Raw genomic sequence first — 21,043 nt, 5'->3', positions numbered from 1 at the left:
ATTAGTGCAGAGGTGTGTGTGCACAGACCCACGAGCACTACGCCGGAGAGATGATCAACCCACTGTAAATCTGACGCCACGGTACCCGCACGTGACAGAGAGCCAGAATCTCACCCCCCAGACCAGCTCTGACTCAAACGGGAGCTCTACTGCCGTGTTCCCAAGGCATTTTACTAAAAGGGCTTTGATTATCCTTCTGAGAGAGAAATGCAGCAGTGCACACTTGGTGTCTTCCACGTTGTGCCTGGCTACCAAAGCAAGGGGGTTGAACCAAAAGGCATGCTTCATTCTCCTGAAGCAAGTCATGCTCAAGAGTCAAAACTCAAGGCCTAGCAACTGACTGGTTTCCCCTTTGAACGGCAACGGGAAGTTCTCGGTCTTTCCAGGCAGATGGAAGTTGTGGTTTTCACCGGACCAGCCTCATGTAAATAGGACTGACTGAATCTGATTCAGAACAATCAATCCCAATTTGATGTACTATTCCTTTATCGTATTAACCTAAATTGTGTACAAAGCCCCTCAGTGGGTTTTAAAATGCAGCAGTACCTCAGACCTTGCTGTAGGTGTATTTTAATTCAATATTTGCAAATTGAATTGTGCTTTGAACGTTTTATGGAAGTGAGCTTTTAAAATGCATCATTTCCTGTATCAGGTACTTCTAAAGTAAAGTGAATAACTACCTCCTCATTTATCTTTTGTTTAAATACAAATTTTAATATACTGAATCTGTCTAAAGCCAGAACCTTTCCGTAGCTCACTTCTTCTCTTTGGGTCTGTTGGTGATTTGGGGTTGGTTTTGTTTTGTTTTGGTTTTGTTTTGCAGACTAAACAGAATTATGCCAACCCTGTGGTACTATTTTCTTTATGCTGTGTGGAAGCGAGTCACAGGTGGCACTGGTCACCATCCCATGCTGGGTCACCTGGTCCCTGAGTGGATAGTTAGGTATAGAATCCTTGTTACCCGAGTTATGTTTCAATGTCCTTTTCACTGTAACAGTGTCTGCCGCAAGAAGAAAAGGAAAATAGGGAAGTGGCTACTTACACGTGTCATTAGGAGGCCTGTCAATGGCTTTGAAATTGGCTCGTAAAGGGAAAAACAGAGACTGAACTAATAAACTCAGTGCCTGATGAGCATAACTAAATCTTTTTGCAGCCTCGAGATTTTGTATGGTTTAATCCTTGTGAAATAAAATACACCGTAATGGCCACAACATACCACCTCGTAACATCTTTACTTTTGAGAAAATACTACATATGTCTTTATAAAAATAATTCTGGAATATCTCTTCGTACCTGCATACTAGTATTAAAGGGCAGGGTCTGGACATTCACATTTTTGTGAATACGAACATGAAATGTTAATTGATCTGTACTCATTTAATAATGTAAAAGATGATGCTTGAAGATCCCCACTTTTTCCCCCACTTAACCTGAAGCAATACAAGAAGGAAATTTGACATGACATTTTTTAATATATTTAAAACATAAGATAAAGAAGGCAATGAAAACGTAGCAAAGCATAAACTCCTTTCATTTAGGAGGGAAGGTAAACATAGAACCCGACGGAATCTGGCGGTTGTTCTATGAGGACTAGTTTTAGAGAAAAAGAGCCAACCTGGTAAAATGGATTCGCTCTTTGCAGCATGCTTACTTGATTGCTAACATTCCACAGTCTCACGATATTCTTTGAATAAATTATACTCACTCTGTTTGAAAAAGAAATGTAACATATATTTAATAGTGCAGTTTTGCGAGGGAAAGGAAACGTGCCCATGTGTGTTGAGCTAATGGCACTGGGTGCAGAATGAGTCATCATGGTTTTTATTTATTCATTCATCCTTAGATCCTTTCAAAAGTCTCCAAGGCCCTAATGACCATCATCATTATCATCACTAAAAACTGCTTTCTGGTGAAAAGGCAATAGGCGTTAAATTTAGAGGCAGCATTAAATTATCAGTAAAGAGGGGGCGCCTGGGTGGCACAGCGGTTAAGCGTCTGCCTTTGGCTCAGGGCGTGATCCCGGCGTTCTGGGATCGAGCCCCACATCAGGCTCTTCCGCTATGAGCCTGCTTCTTCCTCTCCCACTCCCCCTGCTTGTGTTCCCTCTCTCGCTGGCTGTCTCTATCTCTGTTGAATGAATAAATAAATAAAATCTTTAAAATAAATAAATAAATAAATAAATTATCAGTAAAGAGGTCCTGAAATAGTACTACACGCACATTCCTGGACATAAGATGCCGAAAGTTCACATAGTGCCCGTCAGGCGGTCTTCGTCATGAAGTTTGTGACTGAGATGTCCTCTTCTCCTGTACAAGGCAACATCATTCAGCTCAGGAGAAAATAAAGTATAGGCCAGTGTCCATGCTATGGCGTTAAATGTCAGAAGTCAAAGATATCAGTCATATGAAGGTTCTTAATTAGAAATAAAATTTTAAGAATTATTAGTATCAAAATTTTATTCCAAGCATTTCTCCTACTTTACAGTTCTTGCAGGTAGTCAATAAAGACTGTTCAGCGAATGGGTGAAAAAATATCAGTGAGAAATGTTTGGAAGTAAACCCTATGAAATCCTGTCTCGGAGCTATCTTATAAATATCCCATTGTCACTCAGCAAACACAGCAGGGGCTTTAACCTCCAGGAACAGAATTAGAACTAGCTTCGCAAGGCCAAGTTCCACTCCTCTGGGAATAAACGTAGGGTGGCAGCTGAAAGTACAGAAGAGGTGGTACCTTGCGACCCATCCGAAGGGTCCTTACCCCTGGCGGTTCCCGTCTCCTCCCCTCACACACCGTTCCCTTGCAGTCGGTCGGATAGTTGGCACAGTTGGGGAGTTATTAGGAAGAGAGCAGGACAGGCAAGATGACTTTGTTTCTCCGGGGAAACACTGTAGGTTAGTGCAAAGTGCTCAGAATCCTTGTCTGCTACAAACGATCCATTCCCTTAAAGGCTTGGAGCTTGGGAGCTGCCGGATTTCAGAATTCGAAGCGGCTGGTCAGGTATTTGAACTTTCTGCTTTGTAAAAACAGGAACAACGACAGTCATAAAATCCTAGTCCAGAACAAAAGGAGTACCTTACTATAAAATACAGCTTTTACTGCAGGCTGTTGTTGATAACCTTTCCAATTCTGTGACTGTTCTTTTTCAATGTGGCCAGACTTCTCTTTATCAAGAGGGACCTATGTTTTTTAAAACAACTTGTGATTTCTTCAAAGCTTCAGTGTCCTTTTCCGTAAAACAGAAAAGCTAAGTAGCCTCGTCCACACGTAGGGTGCTGCTTCTGCTCAGTCGAGACAATGTATGTGGAAGTGTTTTTGTTCACTGTGAAGTACGGTACCAACGCAAGGTGTTGCTCCTGTGTTTGCCGTTACTCTGCTGAGGCCCTAGAGGCTTGAAAAAGGGTAGCATTGAGGCCTTCTCTCTCTCACACCCTATAATAAATAGGCTTTTGTTTGGCCCACAATTTAAAAGCCACGTTTAAAGATATGTCTAGTTTTAGTGTTGATCTTTATAAATAGATTTCCCTAAGGCAGGCATATACCAAAATAGGAAGGGAATTCACGGCTATGGTCACTCTGCCCTCTTACGCCTCCTTAGTACTTCTAAAACAACAGACAACATTTCCTTCCCTGATCAGAATCTCCCTTCTATTGCCTTTTGCAAAATGCTTGTTTCCCTTGAGTTCCTCTTCCCTGATGCTTGAGTGAGAGGATTTTCAACCTCCAGGATGCTCCCTCCCTTCACAGAGCAGGTTGACCAGTTCCTCCTCCCAGCAGGCAGACCCGTGATGGGGTCCCCTTGGGGAAAAGAGTTCTACATCTTGACACTTTCCAATATGCTTTTTGTTGTGATTCTTAACATCAGAATCTAAGCAGTACTTTTTTTTTTTTTTTTTAACATCTGTGAACAAAGCGTAAGTGGGGTTTCTTTCTGCAATCTTCTCTTGCACTGTGCCATCGTTACCATCTTTTGTGTGTGTGTTGTGTTCTGGTTGGTTGGGGTTCTTTCGGTACCAACCCCCAGCAATGAACTATTGTCGTGTTTCTAACTCTATAGGATGGTAATGGAGGCCAAGGTGAGATCTTGTATCTCTGAGATTAATGGTTTTGAAGGGAAAGATCATTCTTAGTTACCAGTTTCCAAAGTGAAATAATGCTCTGCATTGTGACCAATTTTAGCACGTATATGAAGAAGCCCAGTATACAGAAGTTCTTGTAATGATGTTCTGTTAATAATTTGATTGTTTTTCTTACTACAAGACTGCAAATTATTTAAGATGAGGTGTATGATATTTGAACTTCGTAGACACAGAATTGTACTGAGCTGTGGGGAGTTTCTGGACCATTCAAAGCTTTCTAAATCTCATATACTCACAGAGTCCTGAAGTGAAGTTGCAGTCCTGAGATGTGGGTTGTTCAGAATTATAGACTAAGGTTAGCCGGCTAAGTAGACTCAGGTGTTCTAATTACTGATCACAATGACTTAACGAAACATGTTTAACCTAATTAAAGGTCTAAGCACTGTTTGTAGTTCAAATAACTTCTGGGCTCTGCATTTGCTCTATTTCACTGTTCTAGGAGCAAAAGTTTCTACTCCTCAAAATAGACTAATTCGAGTGCTGGCAAATTCAATTTCATAGCATCTACCAGTATATTTACACAGAACGGGAATTAATTATGCAGAAGAATTTGAGCTTCAATATCTGTAGTTATGAAACTTGGAATGATAAAAATCAGGACTCTTCATTGTTACTGATATACGGAAGGCAAGTATCCTCCCCTCCTTGGCAAACTGTTATATGTTTTTTTTTTTAATCCTTCTTCATAAAATTAGTTTTAGTTTCCTACAAGTAAATCAAAGGGTGTTTTCTGCCAGAGCGGCCATATAATAGAAGGTATTGTTTCAGCTGCACAAAACTGAAAATTCAATTTTATAAATATTTATTGAGGTACAAAGATTCATAAGACAAAATCCCTGCCCACTAACGGTATGCCTTAGAATAATAAGGGGATATGTAACGAAGGGGTTGGACTGAGGGCTCAAGTCAGTTTATGTGGCTTTATTTGAGTGATCCTAATAATCCTAAATATTAATCTGGAAGAAGGCCTGTAGAGCATTTCCGCATCACCCATTCTTTTATCCACAGTTAGGATAGACCCCACTTAGGAGAAAATCTTATGTATGTAAACTTATGGAACAGATAAATTTGGGGGAAAGGGATAGACTTATTCCACCATAAAATGGGGAGGGGGGACGAGCTCTTTTCTAAAAGATTCATTGTTAAGGTCATTTAAATAGCAAATGCCTATAGTAACACTACCATAGAATTAGTTTTACAGCAATTCAATTTAATTCCGTTTTCCAGAAGTGATAGCCCATAGACCAAAGCCTAGGATGGTGATGGCTACAGAGTGAGCATTTTGTAATAATAGGATATCTTTCAAAGGTTGACATATTTGGTTGGCATTATTAGCTGTTAAAGTGACAATATACTTGATCGCCTCGGCCAAGGCCGAAGGATGGATATGAGGCACAGGGTGAAAATATGGCATATGACCCTTCTAAAATTTGGCTCTTCTCCCCGCCCACAAAAATACTACATTATGATTGAAAACAGAATACAGGCAATGAACCATTTTTATACCAAACTGTTAATTTAAGATGAATACGTTTAAAAAAAAAAAAACTGGGAAACAGTTGCTGACTGCATAGAGGAGGAAATTTCACTGCTGATTCTTACAGTTTTTTGTTAAGAAAGCAATGATTTTGCCAAGTTTCATAGTTCGGGCATCAGAACTCTGCTGCTATTCCAAAAAATAAAAATAAATAATAACTAGTTAAATTAGTGTTTGGGGAAATGAATTAGATTGTAATGTATGCAAAGCAATTAAGCAGCACTGAACTTGATTCACTGTGATGTCGGAAATGGCATTTTAAAAAATGAAAGTAGCTAAATTTGGCCCTGATAAAATATATAGCAGCAATGGGTTAGGAATTTTGCAGTTTTGCCCAAAGAGTCCAATCAAACAACCCATATATTAGGTGGCTGTTAACATGCTGGCAGCTGAATTTTTTACACCCGTTTCCAAGGTTGCACAGTAATTACATCTACTGTGAGTCATTTTTGCAGCATATTTTATAAAACTTTTACAGGTTTGCTGGGAAGGGATTATTCAAAGTCACCTCTTATAGATTCCTCCATGAATATTAGACAGTTCTTTGAAAACGTTAGTGTTTACCACTTACACTGCTTCTGGTTTAAGCGTAGTTGGCATTTGAGGGTTTAGTACAGTATACGAGTAGAGCCTCCTTTTCTGTGTAGACCTTCTGTTCCCTAGCATTGCTAGTTTATGTTCCCACTGAGCTGCTGCCAGAACAAAATAAATCCAGTTGCCTTTTGCTGCTCAAGGCCAACCTAGCAACCATGGAAGAAAATTAGGCGTTCTGAGCATTTGTCCTAGGATGTCATTGGCGGGTGGTGACGTGCAGTTTCATGATCAATACGGTCCACAAAGGGTTTGCTCATTTGAACGGCTGACTAATTTAGATTTAATATTTTGGTGCTTGCTCCTTAGTCTTATCCCCAATTATATCCAGCCAGTGCCCAGAGATGTATTTAAGGCTGTGATTGGATAAACTGCTTAGCATAACTTTTAGATCCACGGCTTATTAAATCAAATGTGCTTTAGTTTATTCTATTTGCATCAGGACATTTTCACACCTGAGTGGAAAGTCCTGGCTGTTTCTTCAAATTAATAGTTCAAACCTATCTTATTATTTTATTTCAGGGACGGCGTTATATTCATTCTAGAGTGTAAAGGCCGGTTAAGAAATAAGATGAGATACTACAATTTGGGGACGCTGCACGAGCTTACCGAGGGGTGATGTCTGTGTTGGAATTGAGGATGGAGGAAGATAAATGGCAGTAAAGCTGGAGTCCTCTGGGAAAGCTAAAAGCCAAGAGAAACGGAGCAGACCCGTCTTCTCTGCTGGGGTCTTTAGCAGCCTCAGCACCGTCCTCAGGAAAGCCCAAGTACGATGTGCTAACCGTACTTCCAAAGGCCCGGAGGTGAGAAAATTATGGTGGGCACAGTAGAACCGACCCTTTTTACTTTGCTGCTCACTCAAGAATCCAAAAAGCACATGTAATTTTGTTTTCTCTGCTTACTTTACTTCATCACCATTGCTGTAAACCTGACCGTAAGCTCGGCTGATACCACCCACTTTGCCACTTTGAAATCTTCTTGGTTTACTGTTGTGCCGTTTGTTCAGGGTTGGTTTGTTTTTTTCCCCCTTCTCCTCATTCAAAGAACACATTATTGAAAACAGATTTCAGACCTTGACGTTTATAAACGGCAATTCTTGTATCTTTGGAAAAACACTCAAAAACGTCATTCATTCAACACATACATTCATTCATTCACTACTATTGAGTCTGGTCTTTAGTGGAGATTCTTCTGGGCTTTGGGGATCTAGTGGTAAACATGGCAAAGATCTTGAAGCTTACATCCTCATGGAAGAGAAAGTTGATAAAGCAATAAATTATGATAAATGCAATAGAGATAAATAGAGGAGGGCAAGGGAGAAAGACAGGGTAGTGGCTATTTTAGTTTATTTTATTTTTTGGTTTTTAAATTAATTTTTATTTTAAAAGTAAAATATGTGCATCCACTGGGATATTGGGACAATTCAAAATAAATTTCAAGTACACTGAGCATTCTACTTTCTAACCTAATTTCTTTCACATCCCATCTCATGAACATTTCCCCAGGACATGAACTGTTCTACAGGTGCCTTTTTAATGGGCTGGATGCATAGCGTCCATAGAGCAGAGTGCATTTAACCAAATCTTTACTACTGGAAAATGAGTTCAGTCCCCATTAGTTGTTGTCGTAAATAATGCTGTGTTGAACATTCTTATGTGTAACTTTTGTACCTACCTGATTATTTTCTTATTATAAGTTTCTCTAAATGTCTTGGTCAAAGAATGAAAAACATTTAAAGAATTTTCCTACATACCACTGAATTTCCAATCTAACTATACACTCTCTCCAGCTGTGAAGGAGAGTGCTGGATTCGCTGACTTGAGCAATGCTAGGTTTATTGGTTTTTCAAAATTCTTTGCCAATTTGATATGCAAGAAGTTGTACCTTATTTTAAATTTTTGAATTTTTCTGATTAACAGGGTGGTTAAACACATTCTCTGAGGTGTATTTGTCATTTTCTCCTCTTTTTTACGATTCGCTTTTTCACGTAAGGGTTTCATGACAGTTCTATAAAGTTAGGAATCTTTTCTGTATGTTCTGTTTACTGCTATATCCTTAGCACCCATCTGGAACAACAGTAGGATTTTACTCAAGTTTTTTTGAATGAATATATTTTCTAACTGGGTGTTAATCTTTTAAAACATTTGATTTGCAAAATCTGCAAATTGATTAATTAATTTATTAATTCTTCATCTGGCAAATAAATTACCTAACTTGGGTAATGGCTATTTTAGATACAATGCTCAAGAGAAACCTTTGCGAAGAGGTGCCATTTGAACAAAGACCTGGATGAAGTGAGGGAGTGAACACTGCAACGCTCTGGAAGAAGAGTGTTTTAGAAGGGACAACTGCCACAAAGACCCCAAGGTAAGACCAAGATTGGCATATTTAGAAGCAGCAAATGTAGCCAGAGCAAAGCAAATAAACACAAAATTGGACGTGAAATAGAGTGGAGATACAAACAGTGGCTGGATTATGGAGGACCTTGAGGTCACACTTAGGTCATTGGACTTCATTCTGAACATCCATGGGTACCACAGAAGTTTCAAGGCAGAGAAAGTGACATTTTCTGACGTTTCTTTCTAAAAGATATCTCTGGCTGCTGTATGGAAGATACTGGGTTGACATTGGGTTGGGGATATGGAAGAGTGGAAACAGGAAGACACATTAGAAAACTGTGCAAAAGTATATGCAAGAAATATAAGCGTCTTGGGCAAAGTTGCTAGCAGTTGACACGGTGAGAAGTGTCAAGATTCAGGATACATTTTAAAGGAAGAAGATCTGATAGGATTTGTTAGTGAATTTGGATGAGGAATGTGGGGAAAGAGTCAAGGATACTCCTGGTTTTCGGTCTGAGCAAGTGGATACATACTAATGCCGCTTATTAAATGGGGCAGCCTGGGGAGGAGCAGGTTGGAAGGCAAAGCTGTATTAATCAGCTCAGGCTGCCATAACCAAATACTAAGACTTGGCTTAAACAAAATTTCTAGAAGCTGGGTGGTCTAAGATCAAAACGCCAGCTGATTCCATTTCTGGAGAGAGCCCTCTTCTTGGCTCATAGATGGCTGCCTTCTCACTGGGTCCTCACGTGGTGGAGAGAGAAGACAAGCATTCTAGTGTCTCTTAAAAGGGCAGTAATGCCATCAGGCCAAGGCCCCACCCTCATGATGTCATCTAACCATAATTACCTCCAAAAAGGCCTTCTCCAAACATTATTGGACTGCAGTTTAGGGAATCAGTGTATTAATTTCATGGGGAAGGACGCAAACATTTAATCCCCAAAAGGTGGTATGGTTTTGGCCATTTTTCTGCTTTTCTTTACTGCAGATGTAGACATCTCCGTCAATTATTCAAGTGATGATGAGCAGACAGACTCATGAGTGTAGACCTCAGGGAGAGTTTGAAAACAGAGATAAAAATTGGGAAGGCATCCATCATTTAGATTTTAAACCACAAAAGAGATGAAAATACCTAGAGAGTTGAAGGCAAATAAAAATACATTAAGGACTGGGACTTCCTTTAGAAATGAAAAAGTTGACAGATTCAGCAAAGGAGACTAAGAAGGAGAGGTCTCTGAGGTAATAGCAATGCTAACAGAACATAGTATCTCAGAAACCAAAGAAAGAACATGTTTCAAGAAAGGGAGACAGCTTAACTGTGTCAAATTCTGTTGGTTAGTCAAGTAAGATGAAAATGAAGAGCCAACCATTGGATTTAGCTGGATGGAGAATTCTGGAGATCCCAACAAGAATGGCTTTTGTGGAGCAATGGAGAAAATAGCCCGGATGGAGTAGGTTAGGAATGAAAGGAAGTGAAGAAGTAGATAGGGAAAGTGTAGACGCAGAACCTTTTGAAGGTTTTACTGCAAACCAAAACAAGGTAATGGGACAATAGGTGGTAGGGATGTGTGATCTAGAGAGAAGTATTTTATTAATGGGAGATACTACCGTCCTTAAGTACGTTGATTGGGAATGATCCAGCAGAAAAGTAGAAACTTAAGCTACAAGAGAAAGGTAGGATAATTGTAGAAGTGAAATCCCGGAAAGGTCCAGAAGAAATGGACCTTGTGCAAGTGAAGAGGTCAGCCTTCCATGGGACCAGGTTCCCCAGTGTAAAGAGAAGGCAGGGTACATAGAGGCAGATTTTGTAGAGGGAAGCTGAAGTGATTCTCATCTCCTTTCTCAAGTTTGAATGTAAGAGGCAATATCATTAGCTGGGGGTGAAGAGGAGGGGGACGTGTTCGCAGTTGGAGGACAAAGGAAAGAGTGCGAGTGTGAAAGTGTTAGCTTAGAAAATAGAAGAATAAATGACTCTCTCAATGTAGTAGGATTCTTGAAGGCCCATTTAAGGCCACTGAATATAAATCTAAGATGCGACCAGTGAGCATTTCTCTGGTATAATTAAGTCAGCCAGTGTGTTTTCCCAGCCACTTTCCTGTTTGGTGCAAGCAGCAAGTAGGTGGAGTTGGACCTGAAGACGATGAGGGTTTTGCTCGGTGAATAAGATAGAAGTAGAGACAAAGGATTTTTTAAAAATCATTTCCAGTCATCTTTTGCTAAAACCAATTTCCCTCATGGAAACCCATTGTGTACACTGGTACGTAGGCGTTCAACTTCTTTCTTCATCATGCCATAGCTAAAAACTCAACAGCTGAAAAATAGCTTTCCCAACATAAGTACTATAATTTCTTCTATCTCTCACTTATTTAATTCAAGTTGAGGACTCTATTTTTTAAAATTCTTTTTACCAGTTTTTCTTACATAATACATAACAGCATAAGTTGTAGAGAAATAATTATGGATGTTATTAACATTGGTACTTTTGAGTTTCAAAACAACCTGTTACAAGAATGTTCAGGAAAATATGCTATTCATACAAGGAGGTTTGTTTTAAATGATTCAGATTATATTTAGTGCATGCATAGAACTCCATAATTCCATGAAACCACAAGTAAGTTCACTTTTATTGAGAGCCACAAGATAGCAATTCAAATACCAATCAAACAAATCCAAGAAAAAAATGCGTATACAGTCCAATTAAGACATAAAACGTAGAGATCTTAGTCCATTTGAAATGTGGCTTTTTGGTCTTACCCCTTTTTTAAGAAAAGTTCTGCCCTTCTGTCCCCTGTAGAGAGGAGTCGGGATGCAAACTGGAAACATACAAATAAGTAATTGGATACTGCAGAAATACAGAAAACAAGCAGGTGTCACAATTGGCGCTTAGGCAACGTCAGGTACCCTCTTCTCTTCCGGCCTGGTTGGAATATGGTGGCATTTTAGTATTACTTAGGGATCCTTAGACTTAAAGTGAAAGTTTTTTTGTTTTTGTTTTTTAATAAGAAAAGCAAAGAGATTATAAAAGCAGAAGACCTGATAAGGGGTTTTTTGCTGGATGGATATGGAGTCCTTCTCAGGAGATCCCTTTGAGTTCTCAGCGCTATAACTCCATGTCGAGGCCTAAAATTCAGGAAACTGGCTTGCTCTAGGCTCTTAGCTTAAAAACGAGAGTGAAGAAGAAAACTTTTCCGTTCCTCTCTTCATTGTCTGACTAGTTCACAAGAGCAGGAATGGGCACTGAGATTCAGAATGAATACCTTATTCAGAATTAAGAAGCAGGCATTCAGTAGAAGCATCCATCCCACATGTCTCCTCATTGACTTGATTGAGCATGCAGAAGGGTCTAAGACTAAGAGTGAACCCCAACCCTAGGCACATTGGACAGGATTGCAAGAAGAGGCGGGAAATAAGGGACAGGAGTACTAAAGCATGATCTCTAAGACCTTCTGTTTTAAGTCTCATAGAACATGTCTGCTTATTTATTATCAGTAGTTCTTAACTTTGGAGGGTAGGAGTGGTTATGGATTTCTTTGAGGTTCTAGTGAAAGCTGTGGTAAACACACACACACACAAATTTATATACATACATACAATTTTGAAGGGAAAGTTCATGCACCCAAGATAAAGAATCACTGCATTATATGATCTTACAAATGTAAGCAGCCAATAAGATATTTGCGGCGTGAGGTTCTGACTGTGATGTGGGGGTTGTAGCGGCGCCTTGGGCGCGTGTTTTCTGTAAAGCATTTTTATTCTCTTCATTAATTTGAAAAGATTTACATTGTAAAACAGGAACATTAGAAGCGCCATTATCTGAAAAGTTAATAGCATGGTAAACAGATATCAGAAACATTCCCAGATCTGTTTAAGGCCTAACGATGTGTACTCACCCTTCTTGCCTCAGTCCCGTATCATGCTACGGAATCTTTCTTCCGGAAACAGATTGTGTGATGATTCTGCGTAACCAGGATCCAGTCTACAAATCCGAAATTACAGTGTGTCTGTCAAATGCCTCAGAAGATAATGTTCTGAAATCTCCAAAATATAGTTAAAAGAAGTGTTTTCTCCGGTAGAATATACCTATACGGGTCCCGTAAACTGGGCATTAATTCTAAGCAGCAAAGCTCAGAAAGCTCAAACTCTGTGAGACACGTCTCTCTCATATGTGTCTAGCTAAACACCCACTTTCCACAAAATTAGAACATCTACAGAATTGTATTTCTTTATTCCTGGCCCACTGGGGCTTTCCTGTGCATCAGATTGTAAATAGCAGTAGGGCAAAAGGGAAAAAGAATAATCAGATCAGGACAGATAATCCACAAACCCAATCAAAACAAAGGTAACAGCAAAGCCTTTCTCAGCCAGCTGAATGAGTTGGCATTCCCTCGTCTTTATTTCTTCCTCTCTACCCACTCACATACGTGTGCCCCCCTCCATCCTGTACTGCCTGCACCCCGGTCACACACAGACACGCACGCACACACAGAGGCTGGACGTTCAACGGTGGCGTTTTAACCTTAAACTGCAAAAGAAGATAATATTACAGTTCTTCCCACATGTCCTACTTCAAATAAGAGGATTTAAATGATAAAATTCCAGATGTTTAAAAAAGGAAACATTTAGCTTATGCTTCAAATGTTTCTTATCCTCTAAAAATAGCTTCTCCAAACCATTTCAGTTTGGCCATTCATATGTTCTGCCTCCTCTTGTACAACATATGACAGGAACAGGTCTGAAACTTGAGCCCCACGAATCCATTCTTTTGTGTGTGTTTTTAATTGTGTGTTTTTAAAGAAATCTTGACTACATTTCATATTTAATGTGAAAAAAAGTTATGGTTTCCTTAAACCTGGGCTGGGTTTGTATAAGAGAAAATCCAAGGATCAGTAAGCATTCAGGATTCCCTTAATTTCTCAAATGCAAATGTCATCGGTAGTAAAGGCGGACAAAGTCATTTAAGTGTTAGCCTGTGGAGGGGACCTTGGTCAGACACCACGTTTGCTCCATAGCTCTCAAAAAAGAGAGGTGGTTTTGGAATATAATAATTTTCAAGGTAAGTTTTATTTAAAATATTTCAAACTATGCCCAGAAAGTATAAACATTTAAAAATTGGTACAGGTCTGATTTATCTTCAGTGAAACAAATATGACGTGATTTAAAGTAATGATAGTCATGCCTCATAAAATAGCACCTTTCCCGTGGAAGAATGCATGAGTCAAGCAAGATTGAACTCCATGTGTGGTTACCTCTTTTATGAACATGACCTAGTCTCTCAAGCGGAGTGTCACTTTTACACACACGCTCAAACGTGACAAATGTCATCTCGGCATGTGTTTCACATAAGGAAGACCGAGCCCTTGGCTAATACCATTCAAGGCCTGGAGATGCATCGTCTCCCTTTACCCTTTACCCCAGGGACACATGGCCCACAGCAGCGCAACGTGGCAGCACGAGCAGCGGACCAAGAATGCACAGACCCAGTCCCATCTCTGGCACGTTCTAACCAGGCAAAAGTGGATGAAACCTTAAATCTCTCAGAGTTTCAATACGCTTCTCCATAACGATGGAGGGTAATCACGCCTGCTTGCCCCGTAGGGTTGTTGGGAGAATCAGATGAGATAACGTAAGTGAACGTGCTTCCAAAACCGCACTACACACACACACACGGTAAAAGAAAATCTGGATTCAAAATGTTATAGTTCTCTGGCTCTTGTTTGAATTATGAGGAGTTTCATAAATCCAGTCCTTTTTTATGGTTAGCTCTGATATTTCATAATGATGCAAAAAGGGATGGGAATGTGCACTGTAATCATGCAAGAGAAGATCGGGTCCTTTTTCTTTTCCATCTCAATTAACCCCTGCTGAAGGTCACAGACAGGCCAGAGCTAAAGGTCCATGTGCCTTTTTGATCTTGGCTCGCCTTCAGATGGAAAAGGAAGAAGCAGCCAGTGGCAGATGATTCCATTTTTTGAAATACTCTGAGGAAAAAAGAACATTTTCCTCATGTGGCTCCCTTATTCACATTTTTCAAAAAGGAATAGATTTTTTTTTTCTGCTGTCTTCCTTGCCTCTTTGTCTCAATCAAACTTGTGAGCGTCTGATTATAATCACCACGGTCTGTGATGTTTCTGCACGATACCTTACAACAGTGTAGGGCCAATGTGTCTCCAGGGCCTCATAGGTTTGATAATGTTAGGGCTACTGTAAGTAAAAGGAACTTACTACTATAATAATCCCAATTTCATGACAGTTCAGGCAATTTGTCTTATTGGTGTTCCTTACGGTCATAATCAAAATGTAAAAGCACAGCACTTTTTAAAGGTAACCGGGCTAACATTCATCATGGAGGGAAAATATTGCTATTTTATATGCAACAAATACTGTGTGAGCACCTACTATGTGCTTGAGAGGGGGCTGACAATGATGAAATAAAAGTAATGGTAGCAATCATACTATCTGCCAGAAATAGGGCTACAAGCTTTATATGAATGATCTCATTTAAGCCTCACAGAAGCACCGAGAAGTAGGTATTCTTGGTCCCTTTCACCAGTTGAAAGAATGAAACTGGATAAGTTTAGTTTACAAAAGATGTAGTAATTGGCTCAATGTTCTGAATGTCTTCAAAGCCTTGAAAAAGAAATCCGTCGTTTTGGAGCCAGAAATGTAAACTAGAAAAAAAGCCTCTGTTTTTGTCTCTGACTCTTAACAGAAACCGTAATCTTCATAATCCTCACCTTTTAATAAATCACAGTTTTCTCAAGGAGCCCCCAAACCTTTGTTATTTTTGTTCTTTTGAGCGCATACAGTGATGTCCCAGGTAAAAGCCCTAGGACGTGCTCGTTAGCACAAGCTTGTGTATCTAGGTAGGAATGACAGCTACGTTTGACTGCTGTTTACCGTAAGAAGATTTCTAAGGATGTTGTATAACGTTTACAACACATCCTCTGCCTTCCAGACATTATCTTAGTTTAAAACTACCATGATCTGTGAGCAAATAATTTTCTTACGTTTGTAAGTGTTTATTAGGAATAACCTCTGTGGAGTTGTTCTGTACTCTGCTATTGGCAGATACTGTTTGGAAACCAAATGAGATTCTTAAATGGGTTCCTATACATTTTCATTGTGTATCATTCGTTCAGATAGCTAAGGAAATCTTCTCTACTGCTCGTCTCAAGACTACCTTTTGTTTTCACTGTTATTAAGTTGCACCATATGATACAAAAAAGTTCCTGATTTTATTTTCCAGTTATAATTCTGAATCTGTCATGCTCTCTGACACCTCCGAAAGAACAATCTGATTTTAAACGGCGTACGTGAGGCACAATCGAAAATAACATTCACACTGTCTCTCTTTGCAAAAATCTTTCCAATTTACTGACCCCTTTTGTAAAACAGTTAGTCATATAAGATTAAAAAGTCATAAGACTCCCAGTGGACCAGATCCTCATTCTCCTCAAAGGAAGCCATTGAGAGGCTTCTGCATTAAAGAGATGTGTGGGCCCTGGAGCAGAACAAGCATCTGGGCCACATATGTAGTTACCAGGGATGGATGTGAGTAATAAAAATATTTCTGCACTCACCGTGCAGTAGTGGCACTGAAAAGACCCTAACTCCAGCAATAATTCTTTTATGCAAGTCCAGTGCGATGCTGGCCTGTGGACAGTTGACCCGCCCTGCCCTGTGGTCTAGTGCAAAATACTAAAGCAGGGCTCCTTGCTGTCCTTCCCTGACGTTCAAGGCTTTCGGCGGCTACAAGACTCATCTGCTCAAATAGGCCAGCCTCAGGTTCCTATAAAACCAAAACGTCTGGATGATATTTGACCTGTTCAAACTAGTCACTAGCTATCTCATTCAGGCATCTTAAGTATAAGGTCACAAACCTGAATTAGACCTCAAGTTCTTAAAGGGTTAATATGTGACCCATGTTGATTGAATTAGGATTGATACAGTCTTTTCACCCTATTAATAATGCTCACCTTCCATCTTTCTGGGTCTACCTCAGATTCTGCTGTTTCCATTAAATCATTGCTTATTTCCCCAAACTGCTATTTCTTGCTCTTTTGAATCTCTGAAGTATGTTGTGTTTCCCGTAGGGCACGTATGATGCTGTTCGCCCTCCTGGTCCTGGGCTTGGGTTCACATGCAGGTGATAACAGCAGCTACTTCGTGCGGTTGTTATGAAGATCGTATTAGGAAATACGCGCGAAGCTCTTAGAACAGCGTCTCACGCACAGTCCGTGCTGTAGAAGCCCTAGCTGCTAGCATCATCATTACCTGCAGTATTTAGAGCCTGTCACACTTCACATGTATAAAGGAATTTGTATTTTCTTCTAGAACTTTCATGGTTGGGGTTTTTTTACATTTAAAGATTTGATCCATCTGGTGTTTTATTCTGATAAACAGGGTAAAGTATAGAACTCTATTTCTCCACATGGCTACTCTCATTTAGTAAGTCTTAAATTAACTAATGAATGTAATTAACAATTACATTTACTAAGTACTCCCATTGATTTGAGATGCCACTTTTATCACACACTGAACTCCGGTAGGTATTTTGAGTCCCTGTCATATGCCAGAATGACACAACTCTTAAAACTGTAAAGTTTATTTCAATATCTGATAGGGATAGCCTCCCCCAACCCCCACCCTCCAACCCAGGCCCCCACTGATCTCCTTTGGCGACCCTTGCTTATTTGTTTTCCTAAATGAACTTTAGAATTAGCGTGTATAATTTGGGGAGTGGGGAAGAACAACAAAACCTGGTGGGTTTTTTAGGGGGTGGGGATGTCATTACATTTGCAAACATCTCTCTGTTCTTGAACGTTCCTAAGCACGTGGTTCGTCTTTACATTTGTTGAGTGTACTTTTCTGTATATCAGGAGTATTTCCTCACATGGGTCTCTCACATTTTCTTGTTGAGTTTATTCTTAAATATTTTACCTTTTTGCTACTATTTTAATAGGTCTTTTCTTCAATTATATCTTCTAACTGGTTGTATACATGAATACTGTTTTTCTTTTTCAGCATAGTAAGTTAACATCAGCTATCTTCCTAAACTATCTTACCGTATATCGTAGTTTGGCAGTTGAATTTCTTGGGTTTTCCAGGTATATAATCACATCACTAATACCAGCTCTACCTTTTTTCTAACGTATGTAAGGAATGTGTGTTTCTAATAGTTTATTATATTGGTATATGTTAATACTTTGTTGAGAGGATTGGAATCAAAACAAAGCCCCTTCTCTAAAACTGTCATAGGAGATCAGAGAGATGGCTCAACCAGGACTCAGAAGACCCGGGTTCTAGTCTCAGCTGGACCGTATCTGCTTCTGGGTCCACAGAAATAATTAGCCTTCATGAACCGGACACATTTAGAAGATATTTAAGAGACATAACAAGAACATACGTTGATTAGCTATGAAGTAGGAAGGGAGAGGAAAACATTACGAATGACTCCCAAGGTTCTGATTCTTTTAATATTTATTTATTTATTTATTTTAGAGAGAGAGAGAGAGAGAGAGTGCACGGATGGGCGAGCAGGAGAGCAAGAGTGCTGCGGAGGGGGGCGGGGATCAGAGAGAGAGGGAGAGAGAGATTCTTTAAGCAGACTCCACGCTCTGAGTATGGAACCCAATGAGGGGCTCAATTTCATGTCCCTGAGATCATGACCTGAGCCAAAATCAAGAGTCAGATGCTGCTTAACCTACTGGGCCACCCAGGCACCCAGCCAACTTTCTAATTTTAAATAACTGGAAGGATGGTAGAAATACTGGAGAGAAAATAATAATAATAAATTATTAGATATACTGAGATAATGTATATATTCAATCTATGTGTGAATTAAACACATTCTAAAAAAGACATTAATATTAAGAAACTGATACATAATGTTCACTGGAAATATGGAATGTATAGAATAAATGATAATTAGCTATAAGGGGGAGCCAAACTACAGTACAGTTTAGTAGCAAGTAAGTTAAGTTGAAGAAAAATAAAATAACCTTGCCGTGAACTTAAGAGAAACGGCAGGAATAGATATAGAGGATTTTTAACAATTTAAATTTTCCTATATTCTTATTTATCCCGAGTTGCCATTGGTCTTGTTATTTAACTCACCCGTTATTTCTTCTGAAACAATTGCATTACAGTAAGAGTAGATAAATGTAACCCTGGAGTACTATAGATCACTGAAATGTTGGTTGCTTTAAACAAAAAGAAGTATCAAATCAAGTTAGTTTCTAGATTGCTGTTCTCCTGGGCACTGGTTCATCCTTCAGAGCCGTCAAAGGGTCTTGTCACTCGCAAGCTCCTGTGACACGCAGGACTAATTGTTTGCAGCCCAAGGCATTGCATGGCCCACTCGTAAAGGCATCAAGACAAGCATCTTCTGAACTATCTGATCACTCTAATCCTTCTATATTAATGGTACAATCATGGTGTTTTAAATTCCTTTGCTTTATGTAGTAATTCTCACTCACCTGCTGGGATTTAATCAAGAACTCGCTCTGCCTACGGATGATTCAAATGATTCTCAGACCATCCGTCTTAGCGATTTTCAGATGCATGTTTCAGCTATCCGTATTTTGGATAACGTTCAATAAAAAGCATCTTGATCTTTGGTCCAAACATCTCAAAAGTCCATAGACATGAAGTCTTTTCCAAATTTGCCCAGCCTATAGTGACTTGGGCACCTACAAAATCCTAGTGAGCTCTTCTGAATGGCTCCTTTATCACAGCTTCTGCTGCCTGGAATGATCTGCGGTTTTCTATTGTTTGCCCCGTCTTTCTAACTAGCTTGAAAACCTCCAAGGGCACAAACTGTCTCATACTTTGGTTTGTTTTTTTTTTTAACATTCCGGTATGTAGCATAATACTATGCATTTTTTTTTCAAATGTGATCGAACATTTACTGACACTCTAAGGTGGGATGGCATTAGGGTTAAGAGAAGAGCCTCTGGAAGTATGCTGCCGGGCTTGAAATACCAGCTCTGCTCTGTAGGAGCTCCTTGACTTCGGACAAGTTTTCTAACCAACTTGCTCCTCAGTTTTCTCAACTGTGAACAGGGATAATGTTGTACCTATTCACTGAATTGTCAGAGAAAGAAACAGGTTAATGTATGTCAAGAATTTAGATCAAATGCCTGCCATATAGAAAGTCCCATGTAAATGTTTGCTTGACAATGATAATGACCTCTATTTAGCCCGTTTCGAGCTTAATTTATCCTATAATGCGACACTGCTATATGTAATATACATTAACCAGTGTTTCCTCCAGAAAAAAAATGAGGAGCATCTTCTCCGCTTTTATTTTTCTAGAGTCAGCTACAACTGCCCCAAGACATCTATGAACAGAGTAACATGAGATGCTAGATTGGCAGGAGAGTCTAATCAGCTACTTGGCGATATGTTGGAATGTAAACTAACGGTGGACATTCGCCAAATGAATACCATTTTACTTAGTTATTTGTTTGTTTGTTTAAGTAGGCTCCACACCTAGCGTGGAACCCAGTGTGGGGTTTGAACTCACGACCCCGACATCAAGACCTGAGGTGGGGTCGAGTCAGATGCTTAACGGACTGAGCCACCCAGGTGCCCCAGAGGAATACCATTTTAAACAAAGGAATCTAACCCATTTAGAGGCTTGATATACTACTAATATGCAGCCCAAAGCGGTGTAAAACGCTGTGATGACAAACCCTGGAGAGTCTTCCAAGCCCACCTTTAGCAACACTGTCAATAGTACTTGTGGAATAGGGCAGATCGAAATGATTGTTCTACAAAAGAGAGGCAAGGTGTCAGGGAGAAGAGAGAAAGAAGATATAGAGGGCAAAGAATGGTGCAAAACACTGTCTGAGATCACGCTGAAATAATGCCGAGGTAAAAATACAGTGTCAGTTTTCGTCTCCAACTCCCCATAATATCCAAAAGGAAAGATAATATTTAGAGATATGAGTATGAGAGTATTCGAGAAGAAAATAAGGAGAAATTAGAAATGAGAAAAGAAAATATTGAAATAGACATGAGGCACCCATATCATTTAAGCAAATAGATAGTCTTGACAGTCTTAAGTTTTGATACCACATTTTCTGAAACATTCTGTGGTCAAATATATTTTTAAGAACCAGAAATGGAAGATTATTGCAGTGGGAACTTTTAAAATTATTCCTCATGCACTTTCTTTGTTTTGCCTGTCACAAAAGTAATATATATTCAATGAATAAAACTTTGGATAAGTGCTCAGACACGTGTGTACACGTGTATACGCACATGCATGCACAGACACACGTACAAAAAAACTATAAGCCTTCTACGTTCATCTAACCTTTATATACATTATGGTGTTTGCCCTTCAGTGTTTGGGGTTTTATTTGTTTATTTTTATTTAGGTACACATCAATGAAATATTACACAAATACTATTGCAAAGTGGGTTTAAGTGTT

The 21,043-nt window shown here is 39.5% G+C and overlaps 1 long non-coding RNA gene across 2 annotated transcripts in view; it reads left to right on the top strand.

Annotated features, from left to right (window-relative positions):
- The window catches only part of LOC148107047 (uncharacterized), a 201,298-nt gene that overhangs the window by 134,210 nt on the left and 46,045 nt on the right, over positions 1–21,043 (top strand). For both annotated transcript variants that reach the window (XR_015723158.1, XR_015723157.1), the window contains 2 exons: positions 6,787–7,067; positions 8,499–8,631. This is a non-coding gene — a long non-coding RNA (uncharacterized LOC148107047). The remainder of the gene's footprint in view (positions 1–6,786; positions 7,068–8,498; positions 8,632–21,043) is intronic.

The sequence above is a fragment of the Ursus americanus genome, chromosome 36 (genome assembly GCF_024610735.1).
Source record: "Ursus americanus isolate L20-20 chromosome 36, mUrsAme1.1.p, whole genome shotgun sequence".
In the NCBI taxonomy this organism is placed as follows: Eukaryota; Metazoa; Chordata; class Mammalia; order Carnivora; family Ursidae; genus Ursus; species Ursus americanus.
Note: the sequence above shows the minus strand (reverse complement) of the source record. Positions and strands in the feature narration are given on the sequence as shown.